The sequence below is a fragment of the Pseudophryne corroboree genome, chromosome 6 (genome assembly GCF_028390025.1).
Source record: "Pseudophryne corroboree isolate aPseCor3 chromosome 6, aPseCor3.hap2, whole genome shotgun sequence".
NCBI classification, from domain to species: domain Eukaryota; kingdom Metazoa; phylum Chordata; class Amphibia; order Anura; family Myobatrachidae; genus Pseudophryne; species Pseudophryne corroboree.
The window spans coordinates 244875276-244901083 of NC_086449.1; the positions used below are offsets into that span (position 1 = coordinate 244875276).

Consider the following 25808-nt stretch of genomic DNA (forward strand, 5'->3'; position numbering starts at 1 on the left):
TTATGCCTGCCGCATGACTTGCATTTCAGGTGTCACGAGATATGGCTTGTATTTGTGTGTGTCATTGCCTGGCCGATAGAGAGCTGCATTAACCAATACGTAACACTAGACATGTCTGTAGTTATAACACTAGAGTCAGGGATGGATATTAGAAGCCCACCATCAAATGATAGTGGGCTTCCACCATCTAACCTTTCGTTGTGATGGTAACAATTGCATCAAAATAATTCAATGGGAAAAAATATTCATATACAGAAAACCCTGTTTGCGCAATAGCAACCTGTGGCCGTTCCCGATGTGAAACCGCTGAATTCAGCTGTATTTTAATATCGGATGGCCACTGCATGCACACCATCGGAAGCTGCCATTGAGTGGTTGAACAACAAATATCAAAAGACAAACATTGATGGTTGTGGACCATCGGAAAACAATGTCCATCCCTACACTAGACATGTTTTGGGGCATAGTATATCCAAACTCTATTCACAATATTCCTAAAAATACTGTATTTGTGTGTAACGTACCATAACGAACCTATATAGAGTTGTTAAGTGAAACTGTATTATAATACAGGTCGAGTATCCCTTATCCAAAATGCTTGGGACCAGAAGTATTTTGGATATCGGATTTTCCCGTATTTTGGAATAATTGCATACCATAATGAGATATCATGGCGATGGGATCTAAGTCTAAGCACAGAATGCATTTATGTTTCATATACACCTTATATACACACAGCCTGAAGGTAAATTTAGCCAATATTTTTAATAATTTTGGGCATTAAACAAAGTGTGTGTACATTCACACTATTAATTTATGTTTCATATACACCTTATACACACAGTATGAAGGTCATTTAATACAATATTTTTAATAACTGGTTATTAAACAAAGTTTGTGTACATTGAGCCTTCAGAAAACAAAAGGTTTCACTATCTCACTCTCACTCAAAAAATTCCGTATTTCGGAATATTTGGATATGGAATACTCAACCTGTATAAGGCACAAGTAATGTTTAATGTAAGTGTAAATTATTGCAAATAACATATGTATTAAAGCAAAGTTCCGATGTCATCACTTATAATTGTTCATTAGGAAAACTGATGTTTTATAAGGAAAATGCACCTGTCTAGTATGGATGATAAGTCAACTTTCATTTCTGTGGCCTACCAATCTGCAGTCATGGGTCTTCTCTCAGTGGCTTCTATCGTACTAATTTATAGTACGGAGTGCATTATGCCTCATACAGTACATGGAGCCTTTGCGAAATATCTCACAGTGAGGGTATTTCAGCTCTCAAAATCCACAGACACCAATTTTAATAACTGTGTAGAATTGACTTGGGTGAGATCCAAATCTCATTACTCAGTGGAAAAAAATATTTAAGTTTTGTACCGCGCACAAATAATTGTCTCTCTTTTTAAATGGTAGGAAATCTGTAGATTATCTTTAAAAAAACAAAACAAAAAAAATCCCTTTCTTTTCTTGATGATTTCCTTGAAGAAGGAAGTAAGTACATAGAGTGATGGATTGCATTTAGGTGTTCTAAATTTATCTTTCCTGTTCCCTTATCCACTGTTCATGTTGCACGTTTTAGGGAAGCATTCACTGTGTGATAGTAATTGTAACTTCCAACTAAATACTTTGTTTTTCATCAGTTTAGATTAGTTTGTTTGTGTAATATTAAGTTTGTTGACTTAAATAGAACTAAATGTGAAAAATATATATTTTATTATGTTTACTCTCAGTATGTTTAAGATAAGTATGTTTTAAGGTGAGTACACACTAGGCTGTATGAGCGCCGCCGCCTAGTGTGTTCCCTTCCTGCTGGGGTGGTCAGCATCAGTGCGTACACGCTGAGCAATATGACAAAGATATCGCTCAGTGATGTCACGCTGCGGCTGGGCCGTGTATGCAGCTTTTGGAAGACGGCCCAAATTGAGCTGCATGCACGGTCAACAGCGAGGGTCGATAACGACCCGCGGGGCTGCGCATCGCTCGGCGGCATACACACTGGCAAATATAGTAAACAACGTCGCTCAGGAAGGGCAAACTGAGCGACGTTGTTTACTATTATCGCCTAGTGTGTATGCACCTTTAGATTTCTAAAATAAGTGAGGTGCTTTCATATCAGTTTAGTAAGCTGCCGGTTTTAAAGATGTCCATACATATAACAATTTTGTTCTCACGACTGGACCAGTGCACAGATGAATGCAAGTTGGCAGTAGTTGCCGAGTAGTATTCACATATACAAGTGCACAGCCTCTATCCATACGCTTGATTTTGTAGTTATCAACACTAGTAGGGCTAGTACAATTATGCGCTATGTTTGGTCCAAGAGAGCCTTCCCAAAAAGGTATGTGGTTTACAACAGTGGTTCTCTTCCATGGTCCTCAAGTAATCCCAACAGTTCATGTTTTCCAGGTCTCCTCACAGGATTGCAAGTGAAATAATTAGCTCCACCTGTGGGTCTTTTAAAATGTGTCAGTGAGTAATGAATACACCTGTGCACCAGCTAGGTGACCTGGAAAACATGAACTGTTGGGGGTACTTGAGAACCGAGGTTGAGAACCACTGGTTTACAATACCCTCTTACATCAGTGGGAAAGAAGAAGTTGGAGGAGAATAGATGTGGGTGATTTTACTTGCGGGCTCCTAGGAAAGGTACATTCTTTGTAGTGCATGCTAGATCACACACTGGGACATTAGCAATTATAAGGAAACAAGCTTGAGTGAGAATAACGATATCCTGTGTAAGTGGTTCCCAAACCTTCTTGAATCCCAGCGCCCTAGAGTGTCAGCATTTTTTCCCCCATACATTTTGAAAAAAACATGAAAGTAAGTAAATTGTGCCTACCTATCATCCTTAGGGACAGTTGTGTGGTGGTGTACAGTTGTGCTTCTGATTGTTCAAATGTTTGTGATTGGCAGCCAGTAGCACTAATTTTGCCTATCCCTTTCACCAATAATTTGGGTTTGCTCTGGGACCACCAAAGCCAGGCACCCCTGCAAGAGTCTTGTGGCACCCCAGGGAGCCTAGGCACACCGTTTGAGCAGCCAAATTAATAATTGTCGCGGGAGAGGGCACCCGCTTCCTACCTTGCTGGTGGGAAGCGGGTTCCTTCTCCTCGGCCGGCACCATCTTCCCAGTGATATTTGGGAAAATGGTGCATGTGCACTAGAGAGCAAAGACTCTTGCACAGTTCCAGAGTCTTTGCTTTCAATATGCGGGCGCCATCCTCCCGAAGTTATCACTGGGAAGATCGCTCCAGCCTTAAGTATAGGTGTACTCGGAAGGGGGGGGGGCAGACCTGGGCCCCTCCCTCATCCTGGGACCGGGTAATTAGTTCCCGCTCCCCCACGCCCTCCTCTTCTTGGCGCCACTGAGTTGGGAAACCATTGTCCTATATTATAAGGTATCTTTGAACATAGACTAGATCATTGGACAGATATATTGTACTTTGTTATTAAGTTGTATGAAAATACCTTTTGCTCCAAAGATATAATGTTAAATGTTGATATGACAGTAATTTATTTTCTTTTAACAGAACATAGGCATCATATGTGAATTTGTAACTTTTTTTTTGGATAAGCTGCCTTTTAACCATATGTATTTTGAACAGTTTTTCATTGCAATGGAAAATGGTAAGGATTACAAACATTTTTATGCAATATGTCATTTTCCTTCTAGACAAATCCGTTGTGAAGACGCTACAACAGTTGGTGCCTGAAGTCAACACTCCATGTTAATCAGTAAGTATGATTCTCTCCCATATGTCTCTGCTTCAAAATTCGGGGGATTAAAATCAATGTTATATAGTCGGTCATGAAAGGGTTATATGTATTGCAGGAAGGAAGATACTTAATTTTTTCCATTTAGCTAAGAGCAGTATTGCTATATCTGAAGTCTCGCTCTATTACTGAGATTAAGGACTGCCTAATAAAGCACATTCAGCAATGCTTATTCCTTGGTGGCCTGAGGAAATATTGGGCTGGTCATTAGTGGGAAAGTTATGTGATCTTGGTCACTGATTTTTCTCATATTAAGAATGGAGAGGATTTTTGGGGAGAGCTTGTTTGTAGTTTTTATTATTGAATTCTGTTGTGTTGATGATAATACAATAATAAAAGGTATTTATAATATACCCAATCCAGTTGTACCTTTCAGAAAGTTCATACTACATTTACTGTGCTTCTATGAGATACCCTCAAGGGTTCCATAAATCTCTGAGATACGTGACTAATGATGGCTACATGAGCAGAACTGGTCATACGTACTGATTGTGCCATTTTGCCCAAGTGATTGGATCATGTGGTGACCAACAGTAGAGTAGATTGGGGCCTTCGGAGAGCCAGATCTTGCAAAACACATTAAAAGTCCTGCTTACACTTCTGTTCTTATGGCTCTGTTACCTAATATGATGAAGAAACAAGGACTATCGCTCTATATATACATGTAATACAGAAACTATATACTGAATAATGCATTTCCTGCTGTAAATTCTATGGAGACTAGAAGTCATTGAGGAGTTATTTGTCCATATAAAAGCATAATTCTTTAAGTCAAGTGATTTTATACAGTACACTGAGGTGATTTTGAACATCTGTGATTTATAGTAGAGGGTACATTATTCCTGATGCCATACAAGCTTTCCAAATGAACACTAAACTGATATCATCAGGACCCACTGTTTCTACCAATATTGCTTAACGGAGTATGAGTATATACATATACTAACATCACTTTTGTATTACACAATGATAATCTTGCCTAAATTATATTGTTATTCTTTCTGTATAGAGTTTCAGTTGAAATGTAATTGTTTTGATATTGTCATATCATTATACATAAGACACCTGTATTGTATGGCATAAGGAAATCCCTATAATAAATAAGAATATTACAGCTCAGCTTTGAGCTCTGTATCTGATATAATAGACCTCGTTGAGCGGAATGCTGTGGCGGTGACATGGAATGTTCATACCCTGACTCTCTCAGTCTGTATTTCTCGGTCTCTCAGTCTTTGTCTGTCTCCCAGTCTGTATTTGTCTGTCTATGCTTTGCTTTGTATTAATATGGAAGTATCTGTAAATCACTAAAATTCCTCCCCTACTTGGGCAGCTCTTTGCCCATTTTAAAAGCAGAAAGTAGAAGCATAAGGAAGAAAGGAAGTATTAGCATTGTCGTTTTGATTGGCATTGCCTCTAGAAGAGAGGTTATTTCATTTGGCTGTTTCTTTTCAGGCAGTCATTCCTTTATGTACACACTATTCATCTGGGTACAGTTCTCTATTCAAAATGCTTTTTCTTTTTTCATTCCTTTCTTTCTTTCCCTCCCTTTCCCCCTCCTTTCTTTTCATTACTTCCTTTTGTGTTTTCTCTCCCCCTCTCCAGTCTGCATTTTCTTTTCTTTTAATGTTCTTCCTGTGTTCAGTGCCTTTTTGTTTCTTATGCTTGCTTGTTCTCTCTCTCTCGCGCTTTCGCTTGCACTGTGTGTGTGTGTGTGTGTGTGTGTGCGCGTGTGTCTCTCTCTCTCTCTCTCTCTCTCATTATTTCCTCTGTGCTGTCTGGAGGAGAGGGAAGATAAACTGTAGTTATACTAGGAATTTCCTATCATTGAAAAATCAGGAGAAAACAATTCAACATTTCTCAGTGTGCAGGTGAGGTTTCTGATGGTAATTTAAGATTTTATAGTGAATGATTTTGTGGGATTAAGTAATATAATAAGGAGTTGTACTTTTCTAGTCAAAAAGTCACATGCTTATATATTAAACTGTGACAAATAGCCATTTAATTAGGGCTACTGTACATGGGCCTTTTTGATGCACAGCTGCTTATGATCAACTGTAGGTACTGTGTGTATTGTACTTGTGCCCTGCAATTCTGTGGCCCCTTATAAATAAAAGATAATAGGTGACCGTATCGTGCTTTTTTGGTCGTTGGAAGTCCAGATGTCACAATTGTAACCTACTAATCCCATTTCGTTATGACCTGTATGTGAGGGATTGCTGCTCAGAACCACCTGCATAGCTCAGCCCCTCTGGTAAGATTTATGGCCAAAATGGGCTCCATACTTATGGAGGTATTTCACAGTTCATTTACTGATCATTCTCCAAAATAGTTGTCAGTTAAAATAAAGACATTTTGATCCGTAAAGGAAGTAAAGGGTTGTTTGGTAAAAATGTACAGGCCTGTTATACAGCACGTGGTAAGAAGAGTGATATGGTTTATACTAGTGGTGTATTGCAGCAGTTTTCCCAGCTTAGGGTGGTATCTGGAAAAAAAAATTGCCGCTAAAAAACAAAACAAAAAAAAACCCTGAAAACCCCCTGTTTTATGCCCCTTTATGTACAAATCAGGTGCAGTGGCAGTTTTTACCTGTGGGCTGCAGGACTGCAGCCCCCCCCCCCCCCCCCCCCCCGTAAAATCCGTAACTCAGCTCACTGTTAGTGAAGCCAGATGCAGTCCATGAGACTGTGACTGCAAGAAGTGACTTCCTATTGGAAGTCTTACCTGCCAGTCACAGACACTACAGGCAGTCCCATTGAGAGGTGTTTCCTCCCTCCGTGACTACCAAACCAGGCAGCTATTAGCAGAAAACTTGATTCCTGTAGGAAGCCAGCTCCCTGCCTTGTCAGCCCTAGCCGGCTTTTATGGGCTGCAGCAGATCTAGTTGCGAGAAGCCGTGGTTTTGTGCGTGTGCAGTTCCGTTGCCGCTACTGTGCATGCACCGGGTCCCGGCGTCTGTGTACTGTACATAGTACCTAGGCAGCGGTGAAAACGAGGCGGAGACCCGGGAGCATTGCCAGCGTCTGCTCTCCTCCTCTACCAAGGTAGGAGCCGCTGCTGAGGTGATACTGTCCAGTATATTTACAGATATGTCCACCTACACCAATCCTCAAGTCGAGCCAAATAGCCCCATTTAGCAACCCACAAAGTTTACAATTTAGCCGTACCAAGACACTGATCCGACGTACCTAGTACACTATGGGGTCAATCATATCACCTGCGATGAAGTCACAGCACGAATAAGTATGGCTTTATGCTGCACTTACTGTAATGCCAGACTCGCAAATTTTTGTACGCAGCCCTATGTGATGAGAATGGGCCTTGGTGCCATTGCCACTGTTTACATGCTGTGTAAAAAAAAATTAGCAAAATTGAGAAAAATAAGCACACAATATAGGTTAAAAAGGCAAGAGACCTGTCCAATACAGATTGCCCGCACCATGCATAGTTGTGCGTAATCTGCGACTTCATACCAATACCTTTGCAACAAAAATACTAAGCCTAAGTACCTAGTACACTGTAAGCAAAGGAGATGTCTATATTTCATATAGACACCTCCTGCTGCATTTGCATTTTGGTGGACGGAATTGCAAAGCCGCTTGTGTGCTGCTCTGCAATTCCGCCCATGTCTGAATCAGGCTCTGAGAAGCAAAATTGAGGAAGAAGTGCACAGCATGGGAAGCCATATGGTGCACAAAGGGGTGGTCTTCAGGTTGCCGGCGGCCGGGCTTCCGACGACCACCATACCGGCGCCGGAATCCTGACCGCCGGCATACCGACAACTTTTCTCCCTCTTGGGGGTCCGCGACCCCCCTGGAGGGAGAATAGATAGCGTGTCGCGCCACCGTGCCCGCAGCGTGGCGAGCGCAGCAATCCCGCAAGGGGCTCATTTGCGCTCGCTCAGCTGTCAGTATGCCGGCGGTCGGGATTCCGGCGCCGGTATGCTGGTCGCCCGGAGCCCGACCGCCGGCAACACATACTACACCCGCACAAAGCACAGGTGTAGGAGGACACATCTGTATGGCCTTCTAGCAATCCAGAAAATGTGCAACATTTCATGCTACATGTGCAAGATACCCGAGACTACACAAGTTATGTATATTGCAACAAATACAGCCAGAACAGTTTTTGAAAAACATTTGCAGAGGTAAACTCACTCTAATTAGTTAGCTTTTAGCTCTGCTGTAGGAAATGAGCCTATTTTAATAATGAACTGGATAGTTAATTTGATAAAGCAGATCCAATCCTGGTCTTCACGGCCAGAAACTGAGCAGCTGCATTAACTCTTGAGGTTGCACTTTTGTTACCACCATTTCATCACACAACGCTTAGGTTATAGCTGTCCGTTTTCAGGATGGGCTAATCTCATTGGATTCACTGTTGTTGTTGTTGTTATGATAACTTAGAAATTGTTAATAACATATTCTGTAGTTCCAAACAATGAAATTCCTATTATGTTCATAAAAATACATTTGAACAGGTGGAGATGTAGCTTACACATAGGGCTGTATTTATTGTGAGTGTTTCAGCCGGCTCTTAGATTTACCTGCATTGTGCATGCTCTAGTTATTTTATGGGTACACGGATGCAGATAGATTTTGCTACTGAAGGTACGTTTGGGCCTGTAGTGTGGGCTCAGTATACTTAACAGTTCTTCATACAACCAAATTATGGGAAGTTCAAGATTGTATCCAGTGACAGACTCATTGCTACACAAAGCTGCGCCCCCCCCCCCCCCCTTCCCCAGATATCTATTGCATAAAAAGAACTACTTCAAGGTCATTGCAGGGATCACAGATAGTTGGTACAGGTTTTTAGCATAGTAGTACAAGGTTGTCCTGAAACTTGAATAACCGGTATATGGCACTGTTGCGAATATTACAAAGAGCTAGAAAGAGGATGTTGTTGGATATATTCAACCTTAAACAATGGTAATCTCTTAAATAGGTTAAATACTATAAACCTTTGGAAGAATTAACTCTGCATTTCAACTACCTTCCAACTTCAAATGCCCACCCCACCTTCCCCACACTCGCCTAAATCTTGGAGTAATTTGTTTCTTGGTATTGAGTAGTCCCATATTAATAATGAGAGGACCTCTCCATAGCAATATCTGAGTAACCGCTCTTGTTTTCCTGTGACCTGGTTTTCCAATGACTGATGAAACTAGACAAACTGGATATATGCATCATACGTATAAAGTGTATTCCCTAAAATAGAAACAAACAACATTATTGTTATTAGTACAATTACCTTAGTTTCATAATTCACAGTTGATTTAACAAGCCAAGACAAGTTGTTCTGGAATTGGCTCCCATTTGACATACATAATGTATGATTGTATTTTATTGGGAGATGAAGGCTACAAAGCATGCTCTGTTAGTGATTCACAGACTAGTTGTAGGAATCCCTTAACAAGCCATGGTTAGTAGATATCTTTTGAACATTGGGAGATTAGAATCGATAACCTCACATGGGAATATATTTCAGATCACGCTCACTCTTGCTGGTTCCATTTTCACAAGGCTCACAAATCAGCTTTTTTAACCACTTAACTGACTATTTTTCCCTTCAAAAGTGTTAACAACATTGTTTCTCTGACGTCCTAGTGGATGCTGGGAACTCCGTAAGGACCATGGGGAATAGACGGGCTCCGCAGGAGACTGGGCACTCTAAGAAAGAATTAGATCTACTGGTGTGCACTGGCTCCTCCCTCTATGCCCCTCCTCCAGACCTCAGTTAGAATCTGTGCCCGGCTCGAGCTGGTTGCACACTAGGGGCTCTCCTGAGCTCTTAGTAAAGAAAGTATTTATTAGGTTTTTTATTTTCAGTGAGATCTGCTGGCAACAGACTCACTGCTACGAGGGACTTAGGGGAGAGAAGCGAACCTACCTGCTTGGGCTTCTAGGCTACTGTACACCATTAGCTCCAGAGAGATCGAGCACAGGCCCAGCCTCGGTCGTCCGGTCCCGGAGCCGCGCCGCCGTCCCCCTTGCAGAGCCAGAAGACAAGATTCCGAGGAGAAAATCGGCGGCTGAAGACTCCGGTCTTCATTAAGGTAGCGCACAGCACTGCAGCTGTGCGCCATTGCTCCCCATGCACACCACATACTCCGGTCACTGATGGGTGCTGGGGGGGGGGCCCTGGGCTGCAATTAGATTACCTTAAAAAGGCAAAAAACACATAATATAGTCTCATAAACTATATATGTGTAAAAATCCCCTGCCTTAATATTGATATAAAGAGCGGGAGAAGCCCGCCGAAAAGGGGCGGGGCTATCTCCCTCAGCACACTGGCGCCATTTTCTCTTCACAGCTCGGCTGGAAGGACGCTCCCCAGGCTCTCCCCTGCAGTTTCCAGGCTCAATAGGGTAAAAAAAGAGAGGGGGGGCACTAAATTTAGGCGCAATACTGTGTATTATAGCTGCTATAGGGAAAATCACTTTGTGTAGTGTAAATCCCTGTTTATATAGCGCTGTGGTGTGTGCTGGCATACTCTCTCTGTCTCCCCAAAGGACTTTGTGGGGTCCTGTCCTCAGTCAGAGCATTCCCTGTGTGTGTGCGGTGTGTCGGTACGGCTGTGTCGACATGTTTGATGAGGCTTATGTGGAGGCGGAGCAGGTGCCGATAAATGTGATGTCACCCCCTGCGGGGTCGACACCAGAGTGGATGGATATGTGGAAGGTATTAACCGACAGTGTCAACTCCTTACATAAAAGGCTGGATGACGTAACAGCCGTGGGACAGCCGGCTTCTCAGCCCGTGCCTGCCCAGGCATCTCAAAGGCCATCAGGGGCTCAAAAACGCCCGCTACCTCAGATGGCAGACACAGATGTTGACACGGAGTCTGACTCCAGTGTCGACGACGACGAGACTAATGTACATTCCACTAGGGCTATCCGTTGCATGATTACGGCAATGAAAAATGTGTTGCACATTTCTGACATTAACCCAAGTACCACTAAAAAGGGTATTCTGTTTGGGGAGAAAAAGCAACCAGTGGTTTCTCTGACGTCCTAGTGGATGCTGGGAAATCCGTAAGGACCATGGGGAATAGCGGCTCCGCAGGAGACTGGGCACAGCTAAGAAAGATTTAGGACTACCTGGTGTGCACTGGCTCCTCCCACTATGACCCTCCTCCAGACTTCAGTTAGAATCCTGTGCCCGGCTGAGCTGGATGCACACTAGGGGCTCTCCTGAGCTCCTAGAGAGAAAGTATATTTTAGGTTTTTTATTTTACAGTGAGATCTGCTGGCAACAGACTCACTGCAGCGAGGGACTAAGGGGAGAAGAAGCGAACCTACCTAACTGGTGGTAGCTTGGGCTTCTTAGGCTACTGGACACCATTAGCTCCAGAGGGATCGACCGCATGGAACCGGCCATTGGTGTTCGGTCCCGGAGCCGCGCCGCCGGCCCCCTTACAGAGCCAGAAGCAAGAAGAATCCGGAAAATCGGCGGCAGAAGACATCATTCTTCACCAAGGTAGCGCACAGCACTGCAGCTGTGCGCCATTGCTCCTCATACACACTTCACACTCCGGTCACTGAGGGTGCAGGGCGCTGGGGGGGGGGCCCTGAGAAGCAATAAATACACCTTGGCTGGCAAATATATCACAATATATAGCCCCAGAGGCTATATATGTGATAAATACCCCTGCCAGAATCCATAAAAAAGCGGGAGAAAAGTCAGCCGAAAAAGGGGCGGAGCTATCTCCCTCAGCACACTGGCGCCATTTCTCCCTCACAGCTCCGCTGGAAGGAAGCTAACTGGCTCTCCCCTGCAGTCTACACTACAGAAAAGGGTAAAAAAGAGAGGGGGGGCACTAAATTTAGGCGCAATATACATATAGCAGCTATAAGGGGATATAATTTAGTTAATCCCTGATTTATATAGCGCTCTGGTGTGTGCTGGCATACTCTCTCTCTCTGTCTCCCCAAAGGGCTTTGTGGGGTCCTGTCTTCTGTCAGAGCATTCCCTGTGTGTGTGCGGTGTGTCGGTACGGCTGTGTCGACATGTTTGATGAGGAGACTTATGTGGAGGAGGAGCAGGTGCCTATAAATGTGTTGTCACCCCCTGCGGGGCAGACACCGGAGTGGATGGACTTGTGGAAGGAATTACGCGAAAGTGTCGACTTCTTACATAAAAAATTTGACGACATGCCAAATGCGGGGCAGTCGGCTTCTCAGCCCGTGCCTGCCCAGACGTCTCAAAAGTCATCAGGGGCTCTAAAACGCCCGCTACCTCAGATGGCAGACATAGATGTCGACACGGATACTGATACCAGTGTCGACGACGAAGAGACAAATGTAATGTCCAATAGGGCCACTCGTTATATGATTGAGGCAATGAAAAATGTTTTACACATTTCTGAGGTGACCCCAGGTACCACAAAAAAGGGTATTATGTTTGGGGAGAAAAAACTACCAGTAGTTTTTCCCCCTTCTGAAGAATTGAATGAAGTGTGTGAACTAGCGTGGGCTTCCCCCGATAAAAAATTCGTAATTTCAAAAAAATTTCTAATGGCGTACCCTTTCCCGCCAGAGGATAGGTCACGTTGGGAAACACCCCCTAGGGTGGATAAAGTACTTACGCGCTTATCAAAAAAGGTGGCACTGCCGTCCCAGGATACGGCCGCCCTAAAGGAACCTGCTGACAGAAAGCAGGAGGCTCTCCAAAAAGCTATATATATACACACACTGGTATTATACTGAGACCAGCTATTGCCTCAGCATGGATGTGCAGTGCTGCAGCTGCATGGTCAGACTCCCTGTCAGAAAACATTGACACCCTAGACAGGGACACTATATTGCTAAACGTAGAGCATATTAAAGACGCTGTCTTTTACATAAGAGATGCACAGAGGGATATTTGCCGGCTGGCATCAAAAATAAGTGCACTGTCCATTTGTGCCAGGAGAGGGTTATGGACCCGGCAGTGGACAGGTGATGCAGATTCCAAAAGGCACATGGAAGTTTTGCCTTATAAGGGTGAGGAGTTGTTCGGGGATGGTCTTTCAGACTTAGTGTCCACAGCAACATGTCACGATCCGGGTATCTGGACGCCATTACTTACCCTTCAGATGCCTCCTAAGGCTGGCTCAGCGTTCCAGGACCGGATCCCGCTGTTCCTGAGTTTCCACATGCAGAATGTCAGAGTGGTGATTTCATCAGCCGCGGCCTCCGCTGTGCCCGCGTGGTTAAATGTGCGCTTGTCAGTCTGGCGTCTCCTGTCTCCTGTGGCCGGCGTCGCCATTACTGTTTCAATTCTCACATGGATTACAAACCAAACTTCCCTCCAAGTGTCTGCATGGGCGCAGCCATCTTGGATTTTGTCATCTGATCATTTCCAGTAATCTGCTGTCTGTATTGTTGATTTGCATAATTGCCTAGCCAACCCCTTCCTTGCTGCAGGTATAAGTAAGCTGTGCCTGAGCAAGGAAGGCGTCAGTGCTTTGGTTGTCTAACCTAGTTCCAGTTTGTCTCTCTCCTGTGGTTGTCTTCCAGGTTCCAGCTCCTGTCTCCAGACTTCTGCTATAGAGACCCGCACCAGCATTCCATCTGCGGTGTAGCCTGACTCTCCGATCCATTCTGGACTCACCTGTTTCCAGTTACAACAATCACCTGCTTCCAGCCCAGCTTCCAGCAGTGTACAGCTTCTCTTAAAGGGCCGGTGTCCTTTCTGCAGTTTACCACTCTCCACCGGTATTATTATTTCACCGCTCTCAAACTCCAAACTTCATTATTATTTCATCGCTCTCAAGTTCGTTTATTATTTAACTGGTTCCAGCCAGTATCCACTCCGTACCAACAACAGTCTGGTTCCAGCCAGTATCCACAGCAGCCGTTTTATCTTCAGCAGCCCAGCCTTTTCCTGGAACACCAGCTGGTACGATCCTGGGTTCTCTCCATTGCTACAGTCAGGCCTGGTAAGGACTTTCCAACTAGAAGATTATAAGAACTGTCTCACACTACCAGTGCCTGTGGCCCTTGCCACCCTGTAGTACCCAGGAATTGTATTTATCCTCTGTTGACTTTTATGTTTCCTTTACTGCTGCTGTGTTACGGAGTTTGTCATAATAAACATCATTGACTTTTATCCTGGTTGTCGTGGTCACGCCTTCGGGCAGTTATTCTACATGTTACTTACATGTCTAGGGGTCTGATACAACCTCCCAGGTTCCGTTACATCTCAGCCCCTACAACTGAGGCTGCCTCCCGTCAGCTCAGGCCCTCAGTTGTGACAGTAAGCACTGACCTAATGAATCCAGCCGGAGACCAGGATCAAGCGACCAGGCCGATGCAAGAACTGGCAGCCCGACTTGAACATCAGGAGGCTGCACAGGGCCACATCATCCGCTGTCTCCAGGATCTCTCTACACGGCTGGATGGGATTCAAACGACCCTCCGTGGACCTGGCACGTCCGGTGCGTCCACTACAGTGACACCAGCTGTAACCCCACCCACCTTACCTATTTCCAGTCCACATCTTCATCTTCCAACGCCAGCAAAATTTGATGGATCTCCAAGGTTCTGCAGGGGATTTCTCAATCAATGTGAAATCCACTTTGAGCTTCTTCCTGGCAATTTCTTCAGTGACCGTACCAAAATTGCCTATATCATCTCCCTTCTCAGTGGCTCAGCCCTTGACTGGGCATCACCTTTATGGGAGAAGTCTGATCCCCTGCTATCCTCCTATACTGACTTTGTAGCTACATTCAGGCGCATCTTCGACGAGCCAGGCCGGATAACATCTGCTTCATCTGAGATTCTCCGTTTACGCCAGGGAACACGTACTGTGGGACAGTATCTTATACAGTTTAAAATCCTGGCATCCGAACTGGCATGGAACGACGAGGCCCTGTATGCTGCATTCTGGCATGGCTTATCAGAACGCATCAAGGATGAGTTAGCTACCAGAGACTTGCCCTCTAAGTTGGATGAGCTAATTTCTCTTTGCACGAAGGTTGATCTACGTTTCAGAGAGAGAGCAACCGAGCGAGGAAGATCATCTACTCCTAAATCTTCTGCTCCTCCTCCTCGTCAACCATCTCCATCCAAGGATGAGCCTATGCAAATTAGTCGTTCCCGTCTATCTCCCGCTGAGCGCCGAAGACGTCTCTCTGTCTCTACTGTGCAGCTCCGTCACACACTATCAATGCCTGTCCCAAACGTCCGGGAAACTCCAGATCCTAGCTCGCCAAGGAGAGGGCCGGCTAGGAGTAATGATCTCCTCTCCATCTCCTCATGACTGTAACCTCCCAGTGTCGCTCCAAATTGCTCAACGTTACAGGAACGTCATTGCCCTCCTTGATTCCGGAGCAGCTGGGAATTTCATAACCGAAGCTTATGTTAAACGGTGGTCCCTACCCACCGAGAGACTGTCCTCGTCCATCTCTTTGACTGCCGTGGATGGCAGCAAGATTTTTGACGCAGTCATTTCCTTAAGGACTCTTCCAGTTCGTCTGAGAGTGGGAGTTCTTCATTCTGAGTATATTTCTTTTTTAGTGATTCCAAGAGCCACACATCCAGTGGTTTTAGGCCTTCCATGGCTCCGTCTCCACAACCCATCAATTGACTGGACGACTACGCAAATACTGGCATGGGGTCCCTCCTGTGCTGAGACTTGTTTAGCCAAAGTTCTTCCTGTTTGTTCTTCCTTCCCCAGGTCATCTGATGTTCCGCCTCCTCCATATCAAGACTTCACGGACGTGTTCAGTAAAGCCTCTGCTGATATCCTTCCTCCTCATAGAGAATGGGACTGCCCAATCGACCTTATTCCAGGGAAGGTTCCACCGCGAGGTCGAACTTATCCGTTGTCTCTGCCTGAGACACACTCCATGGAAGAGTACATCAAAGAGAACCTGGCGAAGGGTTTCATCCGACCATCTTCTTCTCCAGCCGGCGCAGGCTTCTTCTTCGTTAAGAAGAAAGACGGTGGTCTGCGTCCGTGCATCGACTACAGAGGTCTGAACGACATTACCGTCAAGAACCGATACCCTTTACCCCTGATTACCGAGCTCTTTGATAGAGTTAGTGGTGCAACTATTTTCACAAAGCTGGACTTGAGGGGTGCCTACAATCTCATCCGAATCCGTGAGGGTGACGAGTGGAAGACCGCCTTTAACACCCGTGACGGACATTATGAGTACCTCGTCATGCCCTTCGGATTGAGCAACGCTCCAGCAGTCTTCCAGCACTTCGTGAATGAGATTTTCAGGGACATCTTGTACCGCCATGTCGTGGTTTATCTAGACGACATCCTCATCTTTGCTAATAATCTCGAAGATCATCGTTTCTGGGTAAAAGAGGTTCTTTCCCGTCTCCGTGTCAATCACCTCTATTGTAAATTGGAGAAGTGTGTGTTTGAAGTTAAAACCATTCCGTTTCTAGGTTACATTGTGTCCGGTTCCGGACTAGAGATGGATCCTGAGAAACTCCAAGCAATCCAGAATTGGCCTATACCCTTAAGCCTCAAAGGGGTCCAGAGGTTCTTAGGGTTCGCCAATTATTATAGAAAATTTATACAAGACTTTTCCACCATTGTGGCGCCTATCACTGCATTAACCAAGAAAGGTGCTAATCCGTCCAAGTGGTCCGAGGAAGCTACACAGGCCTTTCACTTTCTGAAGCAACGGTTCATCTCTGCACCAGTTCTGAAACAGCCCGACACCGACTCTCCTTTTATCTTAGAGGTAGATGCCTCCTCCGTTGGAGTAGGAGCAGTGTTATCCCAGAGGGCCAAAGATGGACATCTACATCCTTGCAGTTTCTTCTCCCGGAAGTTCTCCCCAGCTGAGCGCAACTATGCCATTGGCGATCAGGAGTTGCTAGCCATCAAGCTCGCTCTGGAGGAGTGGAGATACCTGTTGGAGGGAGCTTCCCACTCAATCACCATACTTACCGACCACAAAAATCTTTTATATCTCAAAGGCGCACAATGTCTGAATCCTCGTCAGGCTAGATGGGCACTTTTCTTCTCTAGGTTTGACTTTAAACTCCAGTTCTGTCCGGGTTCTCAGAATCGTAAGGCCGATGCCCTTTCCCGCTCATGGGAGCAAGAAAATGAGTCCGAGTCTGCAGACAAGCATCCTATTATTAATCCGTTGGCATTCTCCACGGTAGGGATGGACTCTACGCCTCCACCAGGGAAAAGTTTTGTTAAGCCAGTTCTAAGGAAGAAGCTCATGCATTGGGCCCATGCTTCCCGTTTTGCTGGACATACAGGCATTCAGAAAACCCTTGAATTTATTTCTAGGTCCTACTGGTGGCCAACTCTGAAGAAGGACGTTATGGAATTTATTGCCTCCTGCCCAAAGTGTGCCCAACACAAAGTCTCCCGCCAGTCGCCTGCGGGGCAACTGGTTCCATTATCTGTTCCCCGTCGACCTTGGACCCATTTGTCGATGGACTTTGTTTCCGATCTACCTATCTGCAACAAGTTTAATACCATCTGGGTGGTAGTTGACCGGTTCACCAAGATGGCACATTTCATCCCTCTCACCAGTCTTCCGTCAGCTTCCAAGTTGGCTCAAGTGTTTATACAAGAGATCTTCCGACTTCACGGTCTTCCTGAAGAGATCATCTCGGATCGTGGAGTACAATTTGTAGCCAAATTTTGGCGAAGTTTGTGTCAAGCCCTCCAAGTCAAGTTAAAGTTTTCCACGGCTTACCATCCTCAGACCAATGGTCAAACCGAGAGGGTGAATCGGGACTTGGAGGCCTTCCTCCGTATATATGTGTCTTCCTCTCAAGATGACTGGGTTCAACTCCTTCCTTGGGCCGAGTTCAGCCACAACAATCAATACCATTCCTCATCTTCTTCTACACCATTCTTCATTAATTATGGATTCCACCCTAAAGTCCCAGAATTCCAACCGCTTCCCGCAACTTCTGTTCCAGCAGTGGATGTCACCTTGCGTCAGTTTTCAAATAACTGGAGGAACGTCCGCGCAGCCCTGCTTAAAGCCTCATTCAGGTATAAGAAGTTTGCCGATAGGAAGCGTAGAGCGGTTCCTGCTCTCAAGGTGGGTGATCGTGTGTGGCTGTCCACGAAGAATTTGAGGTTGAGAGTTCCCAGCATGAAATTTGCACCTCGCTACATCGGACCCTTCAAGATTGAACAAGTCATCAATCCTGTTGCCTACAGGTTACAGTTACCATCCTTCTTGAAAATACCCAGGACATTTCATGTTTCTTTGTTGAAACCGCTGATCCTGAATCGGTTTCATTCCGCACTTCCTCCAGCTCCCAAAGTTCAGACTCAACGGGGAGTCGAGTACGAGGTGGCCAAGATTTTGGACTCACGTTTCCGTTACGGTCAGTTACAATACCTCATTGACTGGAAGGGCTATGGTCCTGAAGAACGCTCTTGGACCAATGCCTCAGACGTCCATGCTCCTGCCTTGGTCCGAAATTTCCACGCAAAGTTTCCTTTAAAGCCTAAGCAGTGTCCTGGGGCCACTCCTAAAGGGGGGGGTGCTGTCACGATCCGGGTATCTGGACGCCATTACTTACCCTTCAGATGCCTCCTAAGGCTGGCTCAGCGTTCCAGGACCGGATCCCGCTGTTCCTGAGTTTCCACATGCAGAATGTCAGAGTGGTGATTTCATCAGCCGCGGCCTCCGCTGTGCCCGCGTGGTTAAATGTGCGCTTGTCAGTCTGGCGTCTCCTGTCTCCTGTGGCCGGCGTCGCCATTACTGTTTCAATTCTCACATGGATTACAAACCAAACTTCCCTCCAAGTGTCTGCATGGGCGCAGCCATCTTGGATTTTGTCATCTGATCATTTCCACCAATCTGCTGTCTGTATTGTTGATTTGCATAATTGCCTAGCCAACCCCTTCCTTGCTGCAGGTATAAGTAAGCTGTGCCTGAGCAAGGAAGGCGTCAGTGCTTTGGTTGTCTAACCTAGTTCCAGTTTGTCTCTCTCCTGTGGTTGTCTTCCAGGTTCCAGCTCCTGTCTCCAGACTTCTGCTATAGAGACCCGCACCAGCATTCCATCTGCGGTGTAGCCTGACTCTCCGATCCATTCTGGACTCACCTGTTTCCAGTTACAACAATCACCTGCTTCCAGCCCAGCTTCCAGCAGTGTACAGCTTCTCTTAAAGGGCCGGTGTCCTTTCTGCAGTTTACCACTCTCCACCGGTATTATTATTTCACCGCTCTCAAACTCCAAACTTCATTATCAATCACCTGCTTCCAGCCCAGCTTCCAGCAGTGTACAGCTTCTCTTAAAGGGCCGGTGTCCTTTCTGCAGTTTACCACTCTCCACCGGTATTATTATTTCACCGCTCTCAAACTCCAAACTTCATTATTATTTCATCGCTCTCAAGTTCGTTTATTATTTAACTGGTTCCAGCCAGTATCCACTCCGTACCAACAACAGTCTGGTTCCAGCCAGTATCCACAGCAGCCGTTTTATCTTAAGCAGCCCAGCCTTTTCCTGGAACACCAGCTGGTACGATCCTGGGTTCTCTCCATTGCTACAGTCAGGCCTGGTAAGGACTTTCCAACTAGAAGATTATAAGAACTGTCTCACACTACCAGTGCCTGTGGCCCTTGCCACCCTGTAGTACCCAGGAATTGTATTTATCCTCTGTTGACTTTTATGTTTCCTTTACTGCTGCTGTGTTACGGAGTTTGTCATAATAAACATCATTGACTTTTATCCTGGTTGTCGTGGTCACGCCTTCGGGCAGTTATTCTACATGTTACTTACATGTCTAGGGGTCTGATACAACCTCCCAGGTTCCGTTACATCTCAGCCCCTACAACTGAGGCTGCCTCCCGTCAGCTCAGGCCCTCAGTTGTGACACAACAGCTGGGAAGTCAGCGTTTTTGCCACATGTCCACTCACAACCAAAGAGAGCGCCGTATTATCAGGTGCAGTCCTTTCGCCCCCAAAAGAGCAGACGGGGTAGAGGCGCGTCCTTTCTGCCCAGAGGCAGAGGTAGGGGAAAAAAGCTGCAGCATACAGCCACTTCCCAGGAACAAAAGTCCTCCCCCGCTTCTTCTGCTAAGTCCGCCGCATGACGCTGGGGCTCAGCAGGCGGAGCCAGGTACGGGGGGGGCCGTCTCAAAAACTTCAGCAATCAGTGGGCTCGCTCACAGGTAGATCCCTGGATCCTTCAAGTGGTATCTCAGGGGTACAGGCTGGAATTCGAGACATCCTCTCCCCCCCTGCCGTTTCCTCAAATCTGCCTTACCAACGACTCCTTCAGAAAGGGAGGCTGTGTTAGAGGCAATTCACAAGCTGTATTCCCAGCAGGTGATAGTCAAGGTGCCCCTACTTCAACAAGGACGGGGTTACTATTCCACAATGTTTGTGGTACCGAAACCGGACGGTTCGGTGAGACCCATTTTAAATTTGAAATCCTTGAACACATATTTATGAAAATTCAAGTTCAAGATAGAATCGCTCAGGGCGGTTATTGCAAGCCTGGAAGAGGGAGATTACATGGTTTCTCTGGACATCAAGGATGCTTACCTGCATGTCCCCATTTACCATCCTCACCAGGAGTACCTCAGATTTGTGGTACAGGATTGTCATTACCAATTCCAGACGTTGCTGTTCGGCCTGTCCACGGCACCGAGGGTATTTACCAAGGTAATGGCCGAAATGATGATACTCCTTCGGAAAAAGGGAGTTTTAATTGTCCCATACTTGGACGATCTCCTGATAAGGGCAAGGTCCAGAGAGCAGTTGTTGGTCGGCGTAGCATTATCTCAGGAGATGCTACATCAGCACGGTTGGATTCTGAATATTCCAAAGTCTCAGCTGGTTCCGGCGACACGTCTACTGTTCCTGGGGATGATTCTGGACACAGTCCAGATAAAAGTGTTTCTCCCAGAGGAGAAAGCCAAGGAGCTGTCATCTCTAGTGAGAGGCCTCCTGAAACCAAAACAGGTGTCGGTGCATCATTGCACGCGAGTCCTGGGAAAGATGGTAGCTTCCTACGAAGCGATTCCATTCGGCAGGTTCCATGCCAGAACCTTTCAGTGGGACCTGTTGGACCAATGGTCCGGATCGCATCTTCAAATGCATCGGTTGATAACCCTGTCTCCAAGGACCAGGGTGTCTCTGCTGTGGTGGCTGCAGAGTGCTCATCTCAGAGAGGGCCGCAGATTCGGCATACAGGACTGGGTCCTGGTGACCACGGATGCCAGCCTTCGGGGCTGGGGGGCAGTCACACGGGGAAGAAACTTCCAAGGACTTTGGTCAAGTCAGGAGACTTCCCTACACATAAATGTTCTGGAACTGAGGGCCATTTATAATGCCCTAAGTTAAGCAAAGCCCCTGCTTCAAAACCAGCCGGTTCTGATCCAGTCAGACAACATCACGGCTGTCGCCCATGTAAATCGACAGGGCGGCACAAGAAGCAGGACGGCGATGGCAGAAGCCACAAGGATTCTCCGATGGGTGGAAAATCACGTGTTAGCACTGTCAGCAGTGTTCATTCCGGGAGTGGACAACCGGGAAGCAGACTTCCTCAGCAGGCACGACCTCCACCCGGGAGAGTGGGGACTTCATCCAGAAGTCTTCCAACTGATTGTAAACCGTTGGGAAAAGCCACAGGTGGACATGATGGCGTCCCGCTTAAACAAAAAGCTAGAAAAATATTGCGCCAGGTCAAGAGACCCTCAGGCGTTAGCTGTGGACGCTCTAGTGACACCGTGGGTGTACCGGTCGGTTTATGTGTTCCCTCCTCTTCCTCTCATACCCAAGGTACTGAGGATAATAAGGAGAAGAGGAGTAAGAACTATACTCATTGTTCCGGATTGGCCAAGAAGAGCTTGGTACCCGGAACTTCAAGAAATGATCTCAGAGGACCCATGGCCTCTGCCGCTCAGACAGGACCTGCTGCTGCAGGGGCCCTGTCTGTTCCAAGACTTACCGCGGCTGCGTTTGACGGCATGGCGGTTGAACACCGGATCCTAAAAGAAAAGGGTATTCCGGAGGAAGTCATTCCTACGCTTATTAAAGCTAGAGAAGATGTAACCGTACAACATTATCACCGCATATGGCGAAAATATGTTGCGTGGTGTGAGGCCAGGAAGGCCCCAACGGAGGAATTCCAGCTAGGTCGATTTCTGCACTTCCTACAGTCAGGGGTGACTATGGGCCTAAAACTGGGTTCCATTAAGGTCCAGATTTCGGCTCTGTCGATTTTTCTTCCAAAAAGAACTGGCTTCACTGCCTGAAGTCCAGACATTTGTCAAGGGAGTGCTGCATATTCAGCCTCCTTTTGTGCCTCCAGTGGCACCGTGGGACCTCAACGTGGTGTTGGATTTCCTAAAGTCACATTGGTTTGAGCCACTCAAAACCGTGGATTTAAAATATCTCACGTGGAAAGTGGTCATGCTTTTGGCCTTGGCTTCGGCAAGGCGTGTGTCAGAATTGGCGGCTTTGTCATGTAAAAGCCCCTATTTGATTTTCCATATGGATAGGGCAGAATTGAGGACTCGTCCCCAGTTTCTTCCTAAGGTGGTATCCGCTTTTCACTTGAACCAACCTATCGTGGTGCCTGCGGCTACTAGGGACTTGAAGGACTCCAAGTTACTGGACGTAGTCAGGGCCTTGAAAATTTATGTTTCCAGGACGGCTGGAGTCAGGAAGACTGACTCGCTATTTATCCTGTATGCACCAAACAAGATGGGTGCTCCTGCTTCAAAGCAGACTATTGCTCGCTGGATTTGTAGCACAATTCAGCTTGCGCATTCTGTGGCTGGCCTGCCGCAGCCTAAATCTGTAAAAGCCCATTCCACGAGGAAAGTGTGCTCTTCTTGGGCGGCTGCCCGAGGGGTCTCGGCTTTACAACTTTGCCGAGCTGCTACTTGGTCAGGGGCAAACACGTTTGCAAAATTCTACAAATTTGATACCCTGGCTGAGGAGGACCTTGAGTTCTCTCATTAGGTGCTGCAGAGTCATCCGCACTCTCCCGCCCGTTTGGGAGCTTTGGTATAATCCCCATGGTCCTTACGGAGTCCCCAGCATCCACTTGGACGTCAGAGAAAATAAGATTTTACTCACCGTTAAATCTATTTCTCGTAGTCCGTAGTGGATGCTGGGCGCCCGTCCCAAGTGCGGACTGTCTGCAATACTTGTATATAGTTATTGTTAACTACAAGGGTTATTGTTGAGCCATCTTTTGAGAGGCTCTGTTGTGTTCATACTGTTAACTGGGCATATTATCACGAGTTATACGGTGTGATTGGTGTGGCTGGTATGAGTCTTACCCGGGATTCAAAATCCTTCCTTATTGTGTCAGCTCTTCCGGGCACAGTATCCTTACTGAAGTCTGGAGGAGGGTCATAGTGGGAGGAGCCAGTGCACACCAGGTAGTCCTAAATCTTTCTTAGCTGTGCCCAGTCTCCTGCGAAGCCGCTATTCCCCATGGTTCTTACGGAGTCCCCAGCATCCACTACGGACTACGAGAAATAGATTTACCGGTGAGTAAAATCTTATTTTTTTCCCCTTCAGATGAGTTAAATGAAGTGTGTGAAGAAGCGTGGGCTTCCCCTGATAAAAAAACTAGTGATTTCTAAAAAGTTACTAATGGCGTACCCTTTCCCGCCAGAGGACAGGGTACGTTGGGAAACATCCCCGAGGGTGGATAAAGCGCTCACACGCTTGTCAAAAAAGGTGGCACTACCGTCTCAGAATACGGCCGCCTTAAAGGAGTCTGCGGATAGAAAGCAGGAGGCTATCCTGAAGTCTGTATATACACACTCAGGTACTATACTGAGACCTGCTATTGCTTCAGCATGGATGTGCAGTGCTGCAGCTGCGTGGTCTGATTCCTTGTCTGATAATATTGATTCCCTTGACAGGGACACTATATTGCTAACCATAGAGCATATTAAAGACGTAGTCTAATACATGAGAGATGCACAGAGGGATATTTGCCGGCTGGCATCTAGAATAAATGCAATGTCCATTTCTGCCAGGAGAGTATTATGGACTCGGCAGTGGACAGGTGATGCGGATTCTAAAAGGCACATGGAGGTTTTGCCTTACAAGGGTGAGGAATTGTTTGGAGATGGTCTCTCGGACCTCGTTTCCACAGCGACAGCTGGGAAATCGACATTTTTACCCCAGGTTCCCTCACAGCCAAAGAAAGCACCGTATTATCAGGTACAGTCCTTTCGGCCCCAGAAAGGCAAGCGGGTTAAGGGCGCGTCCTTTCTGCCCAGAGGCAGGGGTAGAGGAAAAAAGCTGCACCATACAGCCAGTTCCCAAGAACAGAAATCCTCCCCTGCTTCCACTAAATCCACCGCATGACGCTGGGGCTCCACTGGTGGAGCCAGGTGCGGTGGGGGCCCGTCTCCGGAACTTCAGCGACCGGTGGGTTCATTCACAGGTGGATCCCTGGGTTCTACAAGTGGTATCTCAGGGATACAAGCTGGAATTCGAGACGTCTCCCCCTCGCCGTTACCTCAAATCAGCCTTGCCAGCTACTCCCCCGGACAGGGAGGTAGTACTGGCGGCAATTCACAAGCTGTACCTCCAGCAGGTGATAATCAAAGTTCCCCTCCTTCAACAGGGACGGGGTTACTATTCCACAATGTTTGTGGTACCGAAACCAGACGGTTCGGTGAGACCCATTCTAAATTTAAAATCCTTGAACACTTATATAAGAAGGTTCAAGTTCAAAATGGAATCGCTCAGGGCGGTTATTGCAAGCCTGGAAGAAGGGGATTACATGGTATCACTGGACATCAAGGATGCGTACCTGCATGTCCCCATTTACCCACCTCACCAGGTGTACCTCCGTTTTGTGGTACAAGACTGCCATTACCAATTCCAGACGTTGCCGTTTGGTCTGTCCACGGCACCGAGGGTATTTACCAAGGTAATGGCCGAAATGATGATACTCCTTCGAAAGAAGGGAGTTATAATTATCCCATACTTGGACGATCTCCTTATAAAGGCGAGGTCCAGGGAGCAGTTGTTGGTCGGAGTAGCACTATCTCAGGAAGTGCTACAACAGCACGGCTGGATTCTGAATATTCCAAAGTCGCAGCTGGTTCCTACGACGCGTCTGCTGTTCCTGGGTATGATTCTGGACACAGAACAGAAGAAGGTGTTTCTCCCGGAGGAGAAGGCCAAGGAGTTGTCATCTCTGGTCAGAGATCTCCTAAAACCAAAACAGGTGTCTGTGCATCACTGCACGCGAGTCCTGGGAAAGATGGTAGCTTCTTACGAAGCAATTCCATTCGGCAGGTTCCATGCAAGGATCTTTCAGTGGGATCTGTTAGACAAGTGGTCCGGATCGCATCTTCAGATGCATCGGCTGATCACCCTGTCCCCGAGGGCCAGGGTGTCTCTGCTGTGGTGGCTACAGAGTGCTCATCTACTCGAGGGCCGCCGATTCGGCATACAGGACTGGGTCCTGGTGACCACGGATGCAAGCCTCCGAGGTTGGGGGGCAGTCACTCAGGGAAGAAACTTCCAAGGACAGTGGTCGAGTCAGGAAGCTTCCCTACACATAAATATTCTGGAACTAAGGGCCATTTACAATGCCCTAAGTCAGGCAAGACCCCTGCTTTAAAACCAGCCGGTGCTGATTCAGTCAGACAACATCACGGCGGTCGCCCATGTAAACCGACAGGGCGGCACAAGAAGCAGGATGGCGATGGCAGAAGCCACAAGGATTCTCCGATGGGCGGAAAATCACGTGATAGCACTGTCAGCAGTGTTCATTCCGGGAGTGGACAACTGGGAAGCAGACTTCCTCAGCAGGCACGACCTCCACCCGGGAGAGTGGGGACTTCATCCAGAAGTCTTCCAACTGATTGTAAACCGTTGGGGAAGGCCACAGGTGGACATGATGGCGTCCCGCCTAAACAAAAAGCTAAAAAGATATTGCGCCAGGTCAAGGGACCCTCAGGCGATAGCTGTGGACGCTCTAGTGGCACCGTGGGTGTACCAGTCGGTTTATGTGTTCCCTCCTCTTCCTCTCATACCAAAGGTGCTGAGGATAATAAGAAAGAGGAGTAAGAACTATACTCATCGTTCCGGA

The 25808-nt window shown here is 46.8% G+C and overlaps 1 protein-coding gene across 1 annotated transcript in view; it reads left to right on the plus strand.

Annotated features, from left to right (window-relative positions):
* Positions 1 to 25808, plus strand: part of ZNF710 (zinc finger protein 710) — a 172924-nt gene that overhangs the window by 15604 nt on the left and 131512 nt on the right. The window contains exon 2 of the mRNA XM_063925826.1: positions 3692 to 3753. The gene's annotated coding sequence lies outside the window, so the exon portion shown is untranslated. The remainder of the gene's footprint in view (positions 1 to 3691; positions 3754 to 25808) is intronic.